Source organism: Anabrus simplex, chromosome 2 (genome assembly GCF_040414725.1).
Source record: "Anabrus simplex isolate iqAnaSimp1 chromosome 2, ASM4041472v1, whole genome shotgun sequence".
Classification (NCBI taxonomy): domain Eukaryota; kingdom Metazoa; phylum Arthropoda; class Insecta; order Orthoptera; family Tettigoniidae; genus Anabrus; species Anabrus simplex.
The window spans coordinates 1,096,919,954-1,096,942,549 of record NC_090266.1 but is presented as its reverse complement, the minus strand read 5'-3'; the positions used below and the strand labels follow the sequence as shown (position 1 = coordinate 1,096,942,549).

At 41.8% G+C, this 22,596-nt stretch overlaps 1 protein-coding gene across 1 annotated transcript in view; it reads right to left on the bottom strand.

Annotated features, from left to right (window-relative positions):
- PlexA (plexin A) overlaps window positions 1-22,596 on the bottom strand; it is a 731,624-nt gene that overhangs the window by 375,304 nt on the left and 333,724 nt on the right. The window lies entirely within an intron of this gene.

Genomic DNA, 22,596 nt, shown 5'->3' with positions numbered 1-22,596 from the left:
TGACTTCAATAGTTAATAAATACAAGCACAGCAGACAAACAACAAACAAACCCAGATCTCGTCGTCCAAAAGTGCTGACAGCAACGGGAGCGACGCAGTATTGCGCATTCGGCACGAAAGGAACCGTTCCGAAGCGCTGCACCCATCGCTACAGAACTCGCTTCAAGGTCCTACAAAACGGTGAGTGTCAAACGATAAGGAATGTATTGCACAGTACGAACCCGCGCAGTAGATGTCCAAGAAAGAAGCCACTTGTAAGTGAAAGAAATAGGCAGGAACGCTTCCAGTTCGCGAAAGAGTATTTTGAAAAGACAATGGACTTTTGGAACACCATTATTTTTTCTGACGAAGCGAAGTTTATACAGTTTGGAACTGGTAGGAGCAGCAAGGTATGGCGGAGGCCAAACACCAAACTTAAACCTGAACACATATTCCCCACGGTAAAACACAGAGGAACGAATGTGTTTGTTTGGGGCTGCATGGCTGCGAATAGAGTGGGAAACCTGGCATTTACAATGCATGCCACTCCACCGCAGAGTCCAGATCTCAATCCCATAGAGAACCTGAGGGATCATCTTGGCAAAGAAGTGCAAAAACGCCATCCAACTAGTAAAGAACATCTTAAAGAGGTGCTCTCATATGCATGGTCCAACATGTCTGAAGAGTACACCAAACGTTAGTTAACTCAGTGTCAAGACGTCTGGAACAGGTCATCAAAGCTAAAGGCATGCATACAAAGTATTAAGACTGTGTTTGAACAAAGACTTGGGCAAGTGTTTTAATTATCTAGTTGTGTAAGAATACTTTTTGTTGTGTTAAAAGACGAATTTACTTGTTTATTACGTTCAGTGCTGTGTATCTCATACCAATTGTACAGCAAGGTGTCTTTTCTGTATACATTCGTCTCACTGGGTGTGTTTATATTAGTTCATGGTGTTTAATATACTAGGTATACGTTAAAATGTTGGTGTACAAATACTTTCTGTGGGTAGTGTACGTATCTGGGCTTGAGTGGGGTATGATTCAACACACTGTGACCTTTGCAGAAAGACAAACCAGTTTATAGAGAGTTCCTGTACATGTAACCGCTACGTATTCAGGTGATGAGTACGTGGATACAGTACCTACCAAGAAAGATTTCTTGGAGCCCTATTCCGTACATGCTGTCCTATAATCGCTGGATCGGTCAGTCACCGAGAATTACAGGTTGAAGACAGACAGAAGCTATTCTGTACTTTGTCGTATCGGTGCAAGCGTTAGTATGTCGTATCGGTGCAAGCGTTAGTAATTCTTAAACTACAATCGTCGGTAAGCCATATTTATCTAATGACTCTGCAGTTCGCTCCACAAATGAAGAGCGAGAATCTAACTCAAAAGAGTAAGAACTACTAAAAATGGACCCAACTTCCAATCACGTATTACGTGGATCTGTTGACATGAATATAACTTGACGTGAAGAAGTGCGAGTACACCTGTAACCATCACACACAACTTCAACTTGCGTGACAAACGTACAGTACTCTATATGAAAAATCGTTATTTATCGTCCATGGCCACCGAAGCATTTTCTCTGAAAATAGCTAATAATATCGCTCGAATTTACGTGCTTTCAACACTATTTATTTCATTCCATCGCCTAACTAAGCCTAATGTTAGAAGTATGGTATAACTGAAGAGTACGTATGAACTTTGTCTCATAATTCGGGTGGGTTTTGATTCCTACAATGTCCACATGTGTACTTTTAAAGTAATTGAGATTAGACCTGGTACTAATTCCGCATTCATTGTCGTTGCAGGAATCATTTAAAGCTTAACCGATTGCAGGTTTTTAACTCGCTAACGATTCTGGGCCTCAAACTGGCAGATGAGAAAATTAACGCAGAAGAAATAGATGGAAATTTGTTCTACTACCAATCATAGTAAACCTTTAATACATAGTGGGGGACCTGAAATAAATGATGCCTCTTGTTACCCACTAATCACATGAAGCGACTAAAAAGGTACACAGGTTCTTGAATATTGTCAACAAATAATGTGCAACATCCTTCACTGGAAAGATGAGAGGAACCTTGGAAACATGATTAGAGGTGCTAAGAAATTCCTTACGTTCACTTTGTGGTTGGTAATGAAGAGGTACAAGTGTGTCTTCAAAGGAAGAGATGCTGGATTAATGAGAACTGCACATAAATGGAATAAGCTGAGTAGTAGGATTATATCTGTCTCCTGATACATGACAACTTGTAGTTAAATCATTCACTTCAATTTCTCCTATTGGAGGTTTATGACCACTTAGAATCTTAAAACTAGTTCGGTGTTAATAGAGCGTGTTCAGAATACATACGGAGTATCCAAGCGCATATTTTTATGTATGTTATTTACAAGTTAAGAACATAATCTATGAAACGGCGTCTAACAGCCTCTCCTGCCATGAACTGTAGTACATTAACACAAATATATTATTATTATTATTATTATTATTATTATTATTATTATTATTATTATTATTAATAATAATAATAATAATAATAATAATAATAATAATAATAATAATAATAATAATAATATTTGCTTTACGTCCCACTAACTTCTTTTACGGTTTCCGGAGACGCCGAGGTGCCGGAATTTTGTCCCTTAGGAGTTCCTTTACGTGCCGGTAAATCTACCAACACGAGGCTGACGTACTTGAGCACCTTCAAATACCACCGGACTGAGCCAGGATCGAACCTGCCAAGTTGGGGTCAGAAGGCCAGCGCCTCAACCGTCTGAACCACTCAGCCCGGCACAAATATATATATATATATATATTTCTGTACAGTACACTGCATTGTCCACCAAATACGTCCATGAATAATTTAAATGATGAACACGAAAAATTTATGTGAAATTCCCGGACATGATCTTCAGTGGGAAATAAACTATCTTCGCCAATGCACCGATACAATTGGTAAGCTATCACCTACGGGTTTTCTTAGATCATGGTAGTGGAAGCTTTAATTGTCGGCGGAAACCGAAGGATGTCGGCCACTCGAATGCACAGAACAGCGCTCGCCGAACATTCTCGGTACGTTGACTAACCTGTAAGGAATAATGTCGGTTGGCAAGTGTGGAATAGCACTCCTAGGCGAAGGCTAGACTGCGTATACGCTTGGAAGAGTAAAAGACGCTTGCGTGAAACTATGTCCGTTGGAAGGGAAACACCTCGTCCTCTGATAAGGAAAAATAATTGTATGCGTACCCCTTAGTCCCATTTCTTGATACGGGGTCGGGAATGAGATCAGATGAATTTATATGGCATGTTTTTACGGCCGGATGCTCTTACTGACGCCAACACCTGAAATGAATGATGGCGAATTAAACTGGGTAAGGAGGTAGAAGGAATCGGCTGTGGCCTATGGATAGGAACTATCCCGGCATTTGCCTGGAAGTAAAAATGGGGAACCACAGAAAAGTATTCTCAGAACAGCAGACGGTAGGGTTCGAACCCACGCGGCTTCCGAATGCAGGGCTTGGCTCCACAGCCGTAGCGCGTAAACACGCGCAGCCACTCCGCGTGCCATTCTAGGCTATGTGCACAATGCAACTGAGAACAATCCGCATACAGCTCAACATCAGCCAGGCATCTGTACTCCGCATATTTTATCGCAATAAAATGCGTACGTCAAATTTAATGTATGATCATAACAGCAGCGTGTTTGAACCTCCGAACACACAAACACACAGCTGGTCTTTAACCACAGGGGCCAAGTAGAAGTAATCTGCAACTAACGTTATACGTAATATTTCAGTGGCAACGTCGCGTTCCTTTTATACGCGTAGCGCGGTTCTACGGCGTTCATTCATTGTTACCTCCAACTGCGGGCTGCGTAAATCCAAAGACATGGGCGCAGCCAAGTATCCGGAATATTTCCGAGTGTGCTTTATTGAGGTTTCGACTGCCATCCTCCGGGACTAGAATAATTAGCAGAGGGAGAGAGAAAGAGTGAGAAACAATGAACCCCCACTTCAATTTTCGCATGGTACGTGTCTTCCAATAAGTGCCTAGACAACAACGTTCTACATCTTATCCCAGTTATTTCATGGCATCGCTGGAGCCACCCAGGCTCATTTTGGTTTTGGCAGGGGATTTTAAGACCGGATGCCCTTCCTGACGCCAAGTGATTTTTGAGATGAAAATCTCAACCTAGGATCGACCGAGATTCAAACCTCAGCCCTCCGGGTGGGAAGCCAGCAGCTAAGCCACTGAGCTAATCACGCCCCCCCCCCCCACAATAATAAATAGTGTTATTGGTTTTTAAGTCTCACTAACTACTTTTATGGTCTTCGGAGATGCCAAGGTGCCGGAATTTTGTCCCACAGGAGTTCTTTTGCGTGCCAGTAAATCTACCGACACGAGGCTTACGCATTTGAGCACCTTCAAATATCATCGGACTGAGTCAGGATCGAAACTGCTTGGGCTCAGGAAGCCAGCGCTTAACGTCCGAGCGCAAGCGCCTAGACACACCATTACAACAATGATATGACCGAGTTAACACTATGTCCTTCGTTATATACAGTTTATGACAACTTCGTGCTGTTAGTCACAAACAAGCGATGAAGGAGAGAACAGTTGAAACGTTTATAGCCGCTCCTAGCTTGGCCCAAAGCCAACAGCTGGCAAATGCGTGGTTAAAGGAAAGCCAGGATATAGACGATCGAGACTGATCAAAGACTAAAACATCAACAGAATAATGAAGTAATGAAACTTTTATTTATCTTTTCGTTATCAGAAGGTCACTGATAATTAAATCTCGACAGATTTTGTATAAGATGACGCTGTACGTCCAGTATACACTGAATGTTTATTTTACAAAGCTGCTGGCAGTTTACGGGAGACATTTCGGAATGTTCTTCATGAAAGCTCAAATATTATGACGACAGTCTGTCTCCCAGTTACTTAACGACGACTTAAACATTCCCACCGCCTTGCTGACAGGGGTTATTTGACGTGTGACAAGACGCATTTCTAGCGCAATCCCCATCCAGCATTAGCTCTAATAAAGGTTTAATGCCTTAGCAACCCACCTCCCTTCTCAGTCTTCTACTTCCTAAAATAAGGCACGCACCCCTACCTCCGAACAAGGCTATGACCATGGTTTGCATAATAATATCCCAGCCAGCAATATTTTCCCTCATTTCTGCTCTTGAAGGGACGAAAAGTGAGATTAGAAGCAGAATTCATGAAACTTCAACGCGCAGATCTCTTCAAAGGGTTAAGTGCGGAATAATAATTTTAGTATGGGATGAAAAAAATTTCCTGTTGAATGAAAATGTAATGACATACACTCTTATGTTTCACTCGCGGAGGTGAGGTTAATTCTCGACTCAGCTACGGTCTAAGAGAGTGGAAAGTGTCCAACTTAACTCTGAGCCATCCTAGAATAGTATTTCGTTGTATTCCCCACCGCACATCCAAGCAACCAAACAGGCTATAGCAGCTTCTTACTCAATCTTCGTTTCAATTAGACACACTTACACCAGAGCACAACAGAACAGCACATCAACACAGATTATTATCAGTCAAGACCTCACATGAACAAACGAATAAACGAAGGACACAGGGCTGTCACCAAAATGTCTCACAAGAAAACTCTTCCATCTGCTAATCTCCGATCTGATTGAGATTTGCTACAACGACTTCTAGAGAAATGTTTTATTCAGCCATATCAAAATTCTACATGAAAAAAAAAAAAAAACAAAAAAAAAAAAAAAAAAAAAAAAACCAGAAAAGTCGAATCACCGCTGCTGCTCTATGGGCTAGAGATAACAACACATTTATGAGTGACGAATACTCAGGGGCGAAGCGTCAAGGGAGACAGGGTAGACAGCGTGTACCCTTAACATTTTGTGAAAGAAATATTGTGTAGTTAATTCAATTACTTTTTAGAACATTAATTATTTCCAGATTCGTGACGTTATTGTATTCCCCGCTTTACTTATTTTCTTCTCACTTCGGCAATGCTAAGGCTCGCGTTAGTTACACGAAGCACGTAGGCGAAAGTAGACGCTGTCCATTCTGTGTATTTTCCCTTTGATTTTCAAAGGTTTCAGACAGAGCAACACTAACGCTATCTGTAGGTGCTGACTGTGGAACTATGACTTTCCTATAGCGAGATGTCTCCGCCCAGTAGACAGACTTACCAGCGTCTCTTCTTGCTCCCATTGGCTAGTATTTGGGTCTCTCTTATAAAGGTGTTCTAATTGGCTACCAGCTTAGACATGCTTTTAATGTTATTAATTTGTATTTACTTTATTATAAGACACGTCTAAAAATAAATTAATAATATTTAAATACGAAGTATAGTAAACTTACACCTAATAAATGAATGGCAGCATCAAAACCCTTCAAGTACGTGCATTTTCTTGCCCGCCAATATTAGTTGCGGTATTATAACCCCAACAACTATTGGCTTCCAGTCTTAGTAAGGTATTCTAAGAGTACGCATACGGAAAAAATTGCTTAACTTGATGCTGTATATTCCGTTAAAGTCAGTTTCTAGTGAACGCGCTATGAGTGCATTCAAATGAATTAACTTAAAGCGTATTTCTCTAGCTATAGAGAAGAAATTTCCGTGGAAGCTTAGCAAGACGCCTGACTTCAAGACGAGAGTAATAGATATATTTGCCGAAATGAAGGACAGGCGGATTAAACTCATTTACAAGAATATTGTTTAAGGTGACTTGTACGAACAACTATTTATTATTTCTCTTATTAAATCTACATAACAATGAAATATATTGCTATTTTTATTCTAGAAATATGTTGTTATTTGACAACTCCCGCGGCCTATTTCGTCTATATTTAAAAATAAAGCAAGTGTACGTAGGGTTATAGGTTGTTTTAGGGTTTGTCTTATTTTCAGAGTCATTAATATAATACTGAATACAGATGTATGCGTCGAAAACAAAATTCCATATAATAATATGATTAAAACAGTTTAAATAAAAGAAATCTCTGTCTACCCCCTTACTTAGTTCACGCTTCGCCACTGCGAATACTGGGTGCAAGAATTTGATCTGTGTTATGTTAGTTTGTATTAGTATATTTCGGAGTAGATAGGCATATGCTAGGAATGACAGTAGAAGACTTTTGAATACATCTCAAACGGGGAAAGAGAAACAGGTATCACCAACGCCATCATGCTTACGGTCTGAGCTACACAAGCAGGTAATGACCCGATGTTTGGTAAGTAATATCACACACTCTTCCGATACACATCACTGCAGGCATGAGGAGGAGGTCGAATTTCGTAGCCATGATGGGCAGGTCAAGGAATTAGGAGGGAAAGAAATGACTTCCAAATTCAGCATTCTGTTGACTGGATAGCTTCCTTGTCTAAACTGAAATTTGTAAAGAATATGTATAGTAATTAAGACATATAGAAAGCAAGCACCAAACCACAACCATTTAGTTGTTTCTTGTGAAAGTCAGAATCCAACTTTGTCTTAGATTTCTGCTACCAATGTATGTAAAACGAAGTCCATTCCCAACATGACCAGTAAAACGTTTGGTCATACAACAGGATCACCCTCGCATTACTCAGTACCAGCTAACTTACGATGGCAAACCTCTGACGGCAGTAGCGTTTCCACAGAACACCACATCACCAACTCAAAATCTTCGTCCTTACAAATTCAAGCTTCTTGATTGTTTGTATGAAGAGCTCTTATATATCAGACATGCTAAATACAAGGACATTTAGTGTTGAATAACTTATGTGGTGATGATGCTAAATATTATTTTGAAACTTTACCACGCAGTGAATAAGTGATGACAACAAACTGTAGTTCCCATACTGATTTCCACACAAAGTTTATAGCCTACATTACATTAATAATGTTAAATTGACTGCACTGTGGATATAAAACAATGATGTTATTGAGACTCGTTGTTTATACTCTGTTTTTCTCGACATTCATTGTTTTTTACCTAACCAGTTTTTTTGCCATTTGCTTTACGTCGCACCGACACAGATATATCTTACGGCGACGATGGGATAGGAAAGGCCTAGGAATGGGAAGGAAGCGGCCGTGGCCTCAATTAAGGTATACCCCCAGCATTTGCCTGGTGTGAAAATGGGAAACCACGGAAAATATTCAGGGCTGCCGACAGTGGGGTTCGAACCCACTATCTCCCGATTACTGGATACTGGCCGCACTTAAGCGACTGCAGCTATCGAGCTCCGTCCTAAACAGTTTGCTACTAGCCGTGTGGCCCAGGCGTCACTGAGAAGGCGTACAAGGGGAATGAGGAATGGAGCATGTTTCCCGTTGCTTTCCTCAATGAGCTAGAAGTTGCTATTACATCTCAGCCTCCCAAGCCCACTGAAATGCCCGCACCAACTGACCCTATAAGCAATATTTTCACACCATTCACAACAGGGACTGGTTGCGTTAGGAATAGCATTACTAGCATCGCTCGTACCTCTGTCACTTTCATATTGTCAAACCCAAGGATGAGACTGAGACAGACAGATCAGTGAAAGTAACAAATTTGTTCTAATCCACACCCAGAAGACACAGTGCAGTGTTAACACTAGGTCTCACCAGCAAAGGCATTTACATTTTCATATTGCTATCACTGATGATGTACATTTTCATACTGCTATCATTGATGATGTCCGTGTGTGAAAGACAAGTTACACCTTCTGTAGACAAATGGATGTTTGAAGCTTGTCTATAACTTTGATTACAAATAAGTTGTAAAGTTTAAAATTCAATTTACAGGAAACTATAAAAATGACATCTATTATTTTTCCCTGTGCCCTTCATATTTTAGAGGCTTGGGGCACATTCTTCGACCCCGTGTATTTGCATTACATTTTCGCTAGGCCGGACAGAGCCAGGTCGGATAGTTGTAGAATCAACCTCGGCCTAAATGGGAATTTTTGAATAACAAAGAACTGGGTTTCGGCCATGTTCAAACATACAGCCAGCCTCAATTTGTATGCTGACATGTCGAAAATTCATTGTCTTATTAACCACGATATTCCTTATATTATATCGTACTGGTCCTTGTTGTATGACGTCACGAACGTATGTTTAGGGCCAGGACCCTAGCCAGAGGAATAAATCAGACGCGGTTAAAATCACTGGCCTGCCCGGGAATCGAACCCGTGGTCCAATGCTGACCATTAAGCAAAGGAATCAGACTGTAAGGGGCCGAGTCGGGTGGACTATAGCATGAAATTCAGAAGGGAATGAGAAATAAAGGATGACTTCAGAAGCAACACTGCACATTTCTCTTATACTGTAAGTACAGTACTGTGCTATGCAACGTAACACCGCGCTTAAGGCATGACTTAGTGAAAGTTTTAATAACCTGTCTCCCGAAATCGGTTTCAGCAACAATTTGTTCAACTTCCAAACATCTACAATATGTTGATTGAATTCATATTTGCATTATGGTACGCATTTAACGTCAAGTTCTTATACACGCAGAATATTTTATTTACAACTAGCTGATGTACCCGTGCTTCGCTACGGGATTCTCAGAAAGACTAATTTTGTAGTTTTTCTAACTGAAATCAGCATAGGTCCTTACAAAACCGTCAGTAGGAATGTATCGATTAAAAGCAATGTTATCATATAAAATACTCGATCAAATAAAAAACTGCACATTTTCTCACTTTTATCAAACAGTACTACGGTGCCGATCTAACAGTCCAAAGTTCCAGAGATGGAATAACCAGGCCACAGACAGCCGTGAACACTCCTCTGACATTATTCCGTTAAATATGCACACTGCTCATTCCAATCAGTGCCTCAGAGTAGGAATGCTATGATGAACCAGCGTGTTACGTACCAGTGGTATCAGAAAATGTATGAACCAGAGGAATGGCATGCTAAAAAGAAAGTTATCTAACTCCCCAACTACTTCCCGCCAATATTCAGGCAGGCTGTTACACTCGGTACGACCGGGCGAGTTGGTCGCGTGGTTAGGGGCGCGCAGCTGTGAGCTTGCATCCGGGGGATAGTGGATTCGAACCCGACTGTCGGCAGCCCTGAAGATGGTATTCCGTGGTTTCCCATTTTACACTAGGCAAATGCTGAGGCTGTACCTTAATAAGGGCCAACGCTGCTTCCTTCACACTCTTAGCCCTCTCCTATCCCATTGTCGCAATAAGACCTATCTGTGTCGGTGCGACGTAAAGCAAATTTTTAAAAAATACTCTGTACTCGGCAGTAATCCTATCTATCAGAGATGAGTTGCAACAGAAGACACAAAGCTTATCACAACAAACAATGATCAATGTAATGTTATTGTTGATCAACTTTATGAGCTTTCTATATTGTAGGCCTTCACGTTTAGTTTTCTTTCGATTGTGATATTACGGCGCGTTATAAAATTATTTGTAGCGAATACTGTAGTTCTTATTCTCCGACTTTACATACCGATTTTCATTAAATTCTGTTTACCCATTTTCTCGTCACTCGGCGCTGATATGGACTTAGTAACAAATATCCATATTCATGAATATCTCTGTGATCATAGCCGGTACGGTAACATAAATGATCGAAAATTTAATACTATATACATTAACTATATAGTATTAACAATACGACCACTAATAACAAATATTTGAGAATTACATTTTAGGCCTTCCCGTAAACTACATTTTCACTCAGCGTGAATACAATTTTTATGGCCTAGATTATAGCGACTTATTCCCCGACTTGCATACCGATTTTCATTAAGCTAGGACCACTAATAACATGAAGAATTGAGAATTACATTATTTTCTTTGCTAGTGGCTTTATGTCGCACCGACACAGATAGGTCTTATGGCGACGATGGGATAGGAAAGGCCTAGGAGTTGGAAGGAAGCGGCCGTGGCCTTAATTAAGGTACAGCCCCAGCATTTGCCTGGTGTGAAAATTGGAAACCACGGAAAAACCATCTTCAGGGCTGCCGACAGTGGGATTCGAACCCATTATCTCCCGGATGCAAGCTCACAGCCGCGCGCCCCTAACTGCACGGCAGAAATAAATTTTAGGCCTTTCCCTAAACTACCGTTTTTTTCTCAGCGTGAATACACATATTTACAGCCTAGATTGTGGTGGCTTATTCCCCGACTTTGCCTATCAATTTTCATTAAGATAGACCACTAATAGCATTATTTGAGAATTAAATGTTAGTCCTTCACCTAAACTACCATTTCACTCAGCGTGAATACAATTATTTAGGGCCTAGATTGTAGCGACTTATTCCCCGACTTTGCATACCGATTTTCATTAAATTATCTTCAGCCGTTTTCACGTGATGCGTGTACATACATACATACATACATACATACATACATACATACATACATACATACATACATACATACAGACAGACAGAAATTACGGAAAATTAAAAAGTGCATTTCCTTGTTACTGTGGACATGACTGATACAGAAATACCAAACCAAACCCCATGGCACTACAGCCCTTGAAGGGCCTTGGCCTACCAAGCGACCGCTGCTCAGCCCGATGGTATGCAGATTACGAGGTGTCGTGTGGTCAGCACGACGAATCCTCTCGGCCGTTATTCTTGGCTTTCTAGACCGGGGCTGCTATCTCATTGTCAGATAGCCCCTCAATTCTAATCACGTAGGCTGAGTGGACCTCGAACCAGCCCTCAGGTCCAGGTAAAAATCCCTGGCCTGGCCGGGAATCGAACCCGGGGCCTCCGGGTAAGAGGCAGGCATGCTACCCCTACACCACGGGGTCGACTACAGAAATACCATCCTTTTTCAATTCTGAGCAATGTAAAGACTGGCTGATATGCTTCGCTACGGGATTCTCAGAAAGGCTGTCTTGGTGGTTTTCCTAACTGCAGTAAACATAGGCCGTTACAAAAACGTCAGTAGGAATGTAGAGGTTAAAAGCAATGTTATCATATAAAATACTCTCTCAAATGAAGCGCCGCACGTTTTCTTACTTTTAACGAACTGTACTACGATGCCGATCTTACAGTGCAAAGTTCCAGTGCTGGAATGACCAGGCCGCAGACAGCCGTGAATACTCCTCTGTCATTGTTCCGTTAAATTTACACACTGCTTATTCCAATCAGTGCCTCAAAGTCGCTCGAATGCTATGATGAACCCGTTTGTTAAGTACCAGTAGTATCAGAAAATTTATGAAGCAGAGGAATGGCATACTACTTCCCGCCAATATTCAGGCAGGCTGTTATACTCGGTACGACTGGGCGAGATGGCCGTACGGTTAGGGGCGCGCAGCTGTGTTTTGCATCCAGGATTGAGTTAGTTGGAAAACCACTGTCGAGAGCCGTGAAGATGGTCTTCCGTGGTCTCCCATTTTCACACCAGGCAAATGCTGGGACTGTACCGTAATTAACGCCAGGGCCGCTTCCTTTCCACTCCTAGCACTTTCCTATCCCATTGTCTCCATAATACCTATCTGTGTCGGTGCGACGTAAAGCACATTTAAAAAAAAACTCTGTATACAGCAGTAATCCCATTTACCAGACATGAGTGGCAACAGAAGACACAAAGCACATCACAACGAACAATGGTCAATGTATTGTTATTGTTGTTCAATGTTATGAGCTTTCTGTATTGTAGGTCTTCACATTTAGTTTTCTTTCGACTCTGTGATATTAGGGCGTCTTACGAAATTATTTATAGCGTAGACTGTAGTTCCTTATTCCCCGACTTTACATAACGATTTTCATTAAATTCTGTGTACCCATTTTCTCGTGAATTGGCGCTGATATGGACTTAGCAACAAAAATCCAAATTCATGAATATCTCTGTCATCATAGCCGGTACGGTAAAAATGTATAAGACATAAATGATCGGAAATTTAATACTATATAACTTTAGTAATGTAGTATTTGTCGATAGGACCACTAATGACACAAATATTTGAGAATTAAACTTCAGGCTTTCTCCTAAACTACCATTCCAAACAGCGTGAATAAAATTATTCATAGCATAGATTGTAGCGACTTATTTCCTAACGTTGCATACTAATTTTCATTAAGATAGGACCACTAACATAAAAATTTGAGAATTTTAATTTAGGCCCTCCCCTAAACTACCATTTCTTTCAGCGTGAATAAGATTATTTATGACCTACATTATAGAGAATTATTTTCCGATTTTGCAGACCGATTTTCATTAAGATTGGACCTCTAGTAACAAATATTTGAGAATTAAATTTTAGGCCTTCCCCTAAACTATCATTTCTCTCTGCGTGAATAAAATTATTTATAGCCTAGATTGTAGCGGCTTATTTCCGGACACTACATACCGATTTTCATTAAATTCTCGTCAGCCGTTTTCTCGTGATGCGTGTACATACATACATACATACATACATACATACATACATACATACATACATACATACATAAGACAGACAGACAGAAATTACGGAAAATTAAAAAGTGCATTTTCTTGCTACTGTGGACAAGACCGATACAGAAATACCATCCTTTTTAAATTCTGAGCAATGTACAGACAAAACTCTTATTTTATATATATATAGATTTGCTGTACATCCCACCGACACAGACAAATCTTATAGGAAACCACGAAAAACTATCTTCAGGGCTTCCGACAGAGGAGCTAAAATCCATTATCTCGCGAATGCAAGTTGTGACCCAAACCGTGCACCCACTTCTTCGGTATACCAGCAAAAGACGTCGGAGTACTAAAATTATTGAGTGAGTAAAAGGGTTGTTTTAACCTGCCGGTCATTATATTGACAGATGTTTTTTGCGTTTAAGCATTCACAAATGCAGTCGAGAGTATCGGGATTCCACCCTGAAACCTTAGATATGGAAGACCAAAGCCTAGAGCTGCCAAACTCACAAAAATAATGTCCAGAATAAAAATGGATGATATTCTTTACAAATTTCAGTTTGGACAAGGAAGCTATCCAGTCAACAGAATGCTGAATATGTCGTGAACACGATGCGCAACCGTCCTAGGACCAGGACAAGTCTCCCAGAATTCAAGTAACTTACTATCTCAGTCTTTTGACAGCAGGGCAGTATCCTTTTCGTGTACAGTTACAGAATGAAGTATATATTTGAGGACGGAAATAGTACAAGGTATTCATATTTTACAACAACAACAAAAGTTTCTTTGAAGGACTGATGATGGCTTGTATTAAGGGGCCCAACATTTAGGTCATCGGCCATATGATTCCTTCACCTACGCTATTTCAAAAACTATATAATCAGTGCTACATAAAAATCCTCTCAAACAATGCTGTTGACATGTCAAACAATTCCGTTGACATCACGCCTATTGAGGTATTTACATTCTTATTAGCCAGTCTGAATCTATAAGTAAATAAAAACTATCATTCAATGCAAGGGAATGAGAAAGGTATATTAAGTTGAAATTTTAAAAGCAGGCAACATAAGTCCGTGGAAATTTCAAAATTTAGACGTGCCCATCAAATTTTCTACAGGTAACACGACTACAGAGCAAGCTAGTAGTTGTACATGATTGTTCATATCGTGATCGTAGTCTCCAGTTTTACGTGGAATCTGAACCACAGGGATGTGACTTTTCATTTCAAAAACCCGTCAGGCATTAGCGGGGATTCGAAACGACCCCCTCAAAAGATTGTTTCAAAATATATGCTGGATCCCTTTCAAGGTGGGAAAATGAATTATCTGAGTGGGACATTACTTCCATAAATATTCAAGATACGCACAATTTTCACGAAACATATGACGAAGCAACAGGAACATTACGCCCATCAGTAACGGTTTGTATACGATACTACTTGATATACAGTGACTAGTGTTCCACTCCATACATTTGTGTTGAAGCTTGAACATGCATTCGTCATACACGCCATTTGCATGCCAGGTATAAATAGTTAGGTTACTGCGAATTCATCTACCTAGGAGCACGAAATATCAATGGTCCAGCGTTCTTATCAATGTCGCCGTACATCTACTGTCAATCTAATTTTCTTCTTTTGCTACCGCCTTTTCCCACGCCTGTGGAGTCGAGGGTGCGCACTGCGTCGCACATGTGGATTTGGCCCTGTTTTACGGCAGGATGCCCTTCCTGGCGCCATGGAGGAATGTAATCACTATTGCGTGTTTATGTGGTGGTTGGTAGTGTGGTATGTTGTCTGAATATGATGAGGAGAGTGTTGGGACGGACACATACACCCAGTCCCCGAGCCAGAAGAATTAATCAGAAGCGATTCAAATCCCCAACCCGACCGCGAATCGAACCCGGAACACACTGAACCGAAGGCCAGTACGCTGACCAGTCAGCCAAAGAGTCGGATCTACTGTCAAACTAATAACCAGGGTAAAATTAATTGTATTTAAATTACCTTTTACCATGCCAAATCGGTGTTTAACGTTCGTTCGAACTGCTAACGACCTTAGCAGACACAAGAGAGGTTAAAATAAAATAAAATAGTTTCTACTAATTTAGACGCCAGGCCCGCGGTGTAGGGGTAGCGTGCCTGCCTCTTAACCGAAGGCCCCGGGTTCTATTCCCGGCCAGCTCAGGGATTTTTACCTGGATCCGAGAGCTGGTTCGAGGTACACTCACCCTACGTGATTACAGGAGTTATCCGAGTATGAGATGGCGGCCCCGGTCTAGAGAGCCAAGAATAATGGCCGTAAAGATTCGTCGTGATCACATGACACCTCGTAATCTGCAGGTCTTCGGGCTGAGCAGCAGTCGCATGGAAGGCCAAGGCCCTTCGGGGCTGTTGCGCCACGGGGTTTGGTTTTACTAATTTATACAATTTGTCTATATAAGTATGGAAAAATGGATTTTTCGCACACTCTAAGAATTTCTTTCACCACTAGCCTAGAGTATTGCTGGTAATGACCATATTTTATATAACTTCTTGGATGTATAACAGGTGAATCATAATCTAATATAAATAACAATATCCCACTATTTCAAACTACTTCAGAGATGCCGAGGTGTCGGCATTTTGTCCCTCCAGAGTTCTTTTAAGTGCGACTAAATCTAATGACACGAGACTGACTTATTTCAACACCTTCTAATACCACCGAACTGAGCCGGGATTGAACTGGTCAACCTGGACTCAGAGGGTCAACGTTTCAGCGTCTGAGCCACTCAGCCCGCAAATCACAATCTGGTATCATATGACACATAACAAATTCGAAGCATTTCCTAAGCTAATATTTTGCTTGTATTCGACTGAAATGTTATGAAATTCAAGCCTCAGAAATGCAGTCAATTAATCGTTCTGTTCCAAAAATAGTGAGTTTGATCCTCGTTAAGGTCGGTGGGTTTTCCGGATATTTAAATGCGAAAGGTCTGCGCCGTTAGCTTACAAAATTTACAGAACTCCCGTGGCAAAATATCCTGACACGTCGGGGTTCTTAAAATCAACAGCGATTGAAGGGACGTTCAACAAATGACATTTTTATTATTGTTCTTCTTTCTTCGTTATGCCCGTTTACAGAGCGCGTTGGAACTTCCTAGCTTGATGATGGTTTTCCTTTCTTCTTCTCCTCCCAAAATCTCTTCATGAATTCGCTATGCTGTTTCTTGCGTTCTTCCGTCCATTGTTTCCCTGTGGTTCTTTTAGCCTTTTCCGTGAACGTGTGCTTCGCAACCAGATTCCCAAAAGCCTTGCGATCCCTGATGACATATTCTATTATTGTTATTGTTATTATTATTATTATTATTATTATTATTATTATTATTATTATTATTATTATTATTATTATTATTGAGACGGTGATTTTTTAAGGGGTCAAATCTCCCCAATACATGCTTACAGCACTACAGCCGCGCAGCCAACTCGCTCAGTGGATATCCACGAAATGAGGTATATGATTCACCAGTTTATCTCTTTTAGGCTGAAAGTGGTCTTCCAATATACGCAAAGCGTGCAACGAAACAGAATCTCAAGGCATAAAAACAAATATATATCTGCAGACGGTCAGCTGTGCGGTTAAGTCGATAAGATGTTCATTTCCTGTTTTTAAGTCTGAGAGATCGAATCCCAGCACATCGGTCTGCATGCCAAAATTCTTACATGCTAGAACTTCGAACCAGTAGATTTAATGAAATGTAAATTAACTCCTTTCCAGGCCAAATTCTAGCAAATTCTTAAGACTGTTAAGAGATGTTAGATGTATATTATTTATTTATTTATTAATTAATTAATTAAATTATTTATTTATTTATTTTATTAAATTTGCCATACATCTTCGCCGAGTTTCTTGGTCTTTCAAAACTGTAAAATTAACACTTCATATATTAACCTCATGTTCTTAGCATTATTATTTTTCTTCCCTTTATTTAATAGCGTTAATACGCTGGTCAAGGCATGCATCGAAGCTGCATAAAACTATGTGTGTCCATCTTATGATCAGTATAATTAATTCAACCCATGAATTGAGCTCGCGGCCCTGCTCTCAGTTTGTTACAAATCTGAGTTTGCTCTGAACTTCTATACTGCAACTTTAACAAGTCGTTTGCATCAGTATTTTGTATTTGAAAAATTTAGCACATTCAGAACATTTTATAATGTCGTACCATAGCTAAAAGTGTCCAAACAGTAACTTTCCTTACGTTTTGTCATTTTGCCAATGCTGTCCACTCAAAGTACTGTATACAATATAGAAGATGGTTCGAACAAGCTAGATAACTTTTAACGGACATTATAAAATAGCTTTAAATTGATAAAATGAAATAGAGTACGCTTTCCTAAGAAATCCGTGCTTTGCCTTGTCAGCAGATTTCACAGGGCATTAATCCAAATAGGCAATATACGTACTCAGAAATCATAGCAACGGGGATTCATTTCATTACCTGTTCATTCGTGGAGGGAGAAATATGACGGAGAATTAGCTTCAATAAAAGGAATCAATTCCAGAAAGCTCTGAGATGACAGTGAATAGTAATCAGAAGGAAAGGGTGAAGGGGCAGTATAGTTATAAGGTTAGGTATCAAGTTGAATGTACCATAAAACACTAGTATATTTTCTTAATTTATCTTAATCTACTTAACCTGATTTCAGCCAAGTGCTGAGTCAGATGAAGCCCCATCTGACGTAACGGCAGTGAAGCACGAATCGACATTTATTTACATAGTGAAAAAAAAAAAACTCCTCCATTGATTTTATCCAACTTCACTGCCGTGTCGTGTAACGCCAAGTGCCGTGAGAGGACTCGGGAGACCAGCCAAAGTCAGGGAGTTTGGGATTAGACAACGACGACTTTTGGAGGTTATTCTAGCGTGAATAATCCTTGAATTTTACGCATCCTTACTCAAAGAAAATTCTGATATATCAGCGAATAGTCTGCGGAAGAGAAACGAGGATTTACTGACGTGTCAAACATCGAGGTGAGCCTCGAAAGTATGGATGGGGCGAAATAACAATATTTTAACTTAATTTTACTTTTGTTGTTACTACACTTTCACTTCAGGGATTTGGGCGTTAGAGTAATCAGTACCAGGTACTTACGCATGGGAGATTGTCATATACTTGTGTAACTGTTGCGTTAATACGGCATAATATTATCAAGTTCGTTTTGAAGGACGGTAGACAGCGAAAATTTGTAAGAGCCATGAGCCGGAAATCCCTCCGTTGTAGGTAAAAGACAAAGACGCTAATCCTACATTACGTGTCTGGCTTTCTAGTGCAATTGCTCTTCAGAAATAACTGAATTGCAAGAAAGAACCGTGATAACATAATGATGTTATTGGTTTTACACTGACTGACAGAGCAAATGCAACACCAAGAAGGAGTGGTCAGAACTTTATGCCAATTGCAGGGTAGACTGACGTCACTGAGGTATGCTCATGATGTGAAATGCGCCGCTGTGCTGCGCACGTAGCGAACGATAAATGGGACACGGCGTTGGCGAATGGCCCACTTCGTACCGTGATTTCTCAGCCGACAGTCATTGTAGAACGTGTTGTCGTGTGCCACAGGACACGTGTATAGCTAAGAATGCCAGGCCGCCGTCAACGGAGGCATTTCCATCAGACAGACGACTTTACGAGGGGTATGGTGATCGGGCTGAGAAGGGCAGGTTGGTCGCTTCGTCAAATCGCAGCCGATACCCATAGGGATGTGTCCACGGTGCAGCGCCTGTGGCGAAGATGGTTGGCGCAGGGACATGTGGCACGTGCGAGGGGTCCAGGCGCAGCCCGAGTGACGTCAGCACGCGAGGATCGGCGCATCCGCCGCCAAGCGGTGGCAGCCCCGCACGCCACGTCAACCGCCATTCTTCAGCATGTGCAAGACACCCTGGCTGTTCCAATATCGACCAGAACAATTTCCCGTCGATTGGTTGAAGGAGGCCTGCACTCCCGGCGTCCGCTCAGAAGACTACCATAGACTACACAGCATAGACGTGCACGCCTGGCATGGTGCCGGGCTAGAGCGACTTGGATGAGGGAATGGCGGAACGTCGTGTTCTCCGATGAGTCACGCTTCTGTTCTGTCAGTGATAGTCACCGCAGACGAGTGTGGCGTCGGCGTGGAGAAAGGTCAAATCCGGCAGTAACTGTGGAGCGCCCTACCGCTAGACAACGCGGCATCATGGTTTGGGGCGCTATTGCGTATGAATCCACGTTACCTCTAGTGCGTATTCAAGGCACGTTAAATGCCCACCGCTACGTGCAGCATGTGCTGCGGCCGGTGGCACTCCCGTACCTTCAGGGGCTGCCCAATGCTCTGTTTCAGCAGGATAATGCCCGCCCACACACTGCTCGCATCTCCCAACAGGCTCTACGAGGTGTACAGATGCTTCCGTGGCCAGCGTACTCTCCGGATCTCTCACCAATCGAACACATGTGGGATCTCATTGGACGCCGTTTGCAAACTCTGCCCCAGCCTCGTACGGACGACCAACTGTGGCAAATGGTTGACAGAGAATGGAGAACCATCCCTCAGGACACCATCCGCACTCTTATTGACTCTGTACCTCGACGTGTTTCTGCGTGCATCGCCGCTCGCGGTGGTCCTACATCCTACTGAGTCGATGCCGTGCGCATTGTGTAACCTGCATATCGGTTTGAAATAAACATCAATTATTCGTCCGTGCCGTCTCTGTTTTTTCCCCAACTTTCATCCCTTTCGAACCACTCCTTCTTGGTGTTGCATTTGCTCTGTCAGTCAGTGTACATCCCCCTGTGATAACCGTTTGAGAACCACGGGGCACGTTTATTATGCAGGACTGATGAAAAGAATGGCGTTGCGTCCTCAATAGTCCAGGTATAGTGGCTCAAAGTGTACAGTAATCCATTAAATATGCAGTAGTTTTCAGTTAAACTCTCAATGCTAACTTACCAATGGTCAACTGAAGCCGAAAGGGATGCCATGTATTTAGAAAGATTGTTGTCATGCGGAACAGGAATGTGTCGTTCGGTAAGCGGAGGTGGAGTGCAGCGTTTTCGTTGTGCGAAGTGCATGCATAAAATGGTCTTAAAAGGAATGTACCACACAGAGAGAACTGCACACAAGTGAAAGCTACAGAGATTCTTCATCTAGTAATGGGTGCCAATAATAGCGGTTCTGCTTCATTTGCTGGGTTGGTGCAGATCTGATGAACAGTACCATGTTGTCCGAAGTCTTCTGGAACAGTTTGTAGGTTGCGTACCTCGTCGTCCTCTCCAAAATCTACCATTGATGAACCATTCGATGACTACCAGCAAGTAATGGTGCATCAAACTGCGTGACTGGAAGGATGAATGACTGGGGATCGTGTTTTCCAATTAATCACGTTTCTTTTTAGGCGGACATGATGTCCGAATACAGTACTTGTCAGACAACCACCTGGTGAGCGCTTCTTCACGACTGAATTCGCAAAAGGCATACTTACGCCAACACACAGTATGACTCTAAATCACTTCTAGTTGCGTATAGCACCGAGCAAGTGGCCGTGCAATTAGGATCGCAAGCTGTGAGCTTGCATTCGGGAGATAGGAGGGTTCGAACCCATTGTCGGCAGCCCTGAATATGGTTTTCTGTAGTTTCCCATTTGCACACCAGACAAATGCTTGGGCGGTAACTTAATTAAGATAACTACCGCTTCCTTCCCACTCCTCGCCCTTTCCTATCTCATCGTCGCCATAAGACCTATCTGTGTCAGTGCGACGTAAAGCAAATTCTCTAGCTGTGTATCTGTAACGCTATTAATAGTGACCATTATTTGAATGGCGCTCTAAAACAGTAGGATTTCCGTTCTTGAAGGCTACGAAAGATAACGATCACATGTGTCTTCTTTAGGGATAACATTCAACTTCAACAGTGGTCTGTTAGATCGTAAGATGTGTCACTCAATGAAAATGTCCGGGAATATAATATTACAAGCCAGGCAGCAATACTGAACTTCACACACAAGTGTGTGATGTGTGGATGGCTCCCACCCAGAACACCATTAAAACGATGTCTGATTGATTGGATGTCCGACTCGTTGGCTGAACGGTCAGCGTACTGGCCTTCGGTTCAGAGGGTCCCGGGTTCGATTCCCGGCCGGGTCGGGGATTTTAACCTTAATTGGTTAATTTCAATGGCACGGGGGCTGGGTGTATGTGTTGTCTTCATCATCATTTAATCCTCATCACGACGCGCAGGTCGCCTACGGAAGTCAAACAAAAAGACCTGCACCTGGCGAGCCGAACCCGTCTTGGGATATCCCGGCACCAAAAGCCATACGACATTTACTTTTTTCACTAATTGGATTCTGATAGGATGCCCAGGCGAGTATGGCACGGTATAATCTACACGTCCGGGATGGACGTATCAGTTGTTAATTTATTCTATACATCTTATACATTTTGCAGATCATTTCTTTAGTATTAAATAGTAGCCGGGCTGAATGGCTCAGACGGATGAGACGCTGGCCTTCTGACCCCAACTTGGCAGGTTCGATCCTGGCTCAGTCCGATGGTATTTGAAGGTGCTCAGATACGTCAGCCTCGTGTCGGTACATTTAGTGGCACGTAAAAGAACTCCTGCAGGACTCAATTCCAGCACCTCATCGTCTCCGAAACCTGGAAGAAAGTCGTTAGTGGAACGTAAAGCCAATAACATAGCATTATTATTTATTACAACATAGTAAATATTTCTTGTGAAAATGAGATGCCTACCGTAGTGCACGATGTTGTACAGGTGTGTTAATAGTAGTTCTGTTATAAATTTCAAATATGAACATAATCTATTCAGGGCAACCAACTATGCAGCACAACAGAGCTTTAGTTCTCCTTGTCTTTGAAACCAGCCGGGCTGAGTAACTCAGGCGGTAGAGTGCTGGCCTTCTGAGCTGAAGTTGGAGGGTTCGATCCCATCTCAGTCCGCTGGTACTTAAACGTGTTCAAATACGTCAGCGTCGTGTCGGTAGATTCACTGGAACGTTAAAAGATCTCCTGCGAGACAAAATTCCGGGACCTCGGCGTTAGTGGGACGTAAAAGCAATATTATTACTAGTATTATTTATCTTCCAAAACACGAGGGCGTTTATCAGGGGAGACGAATGGCAGGACAAGTAAACCGAATAGCAGGAATATCACAAGAAACGTTTGGGGTCTGTTACTAGATCTCTGTGTTAATGGAAATAAGATTCCCCAA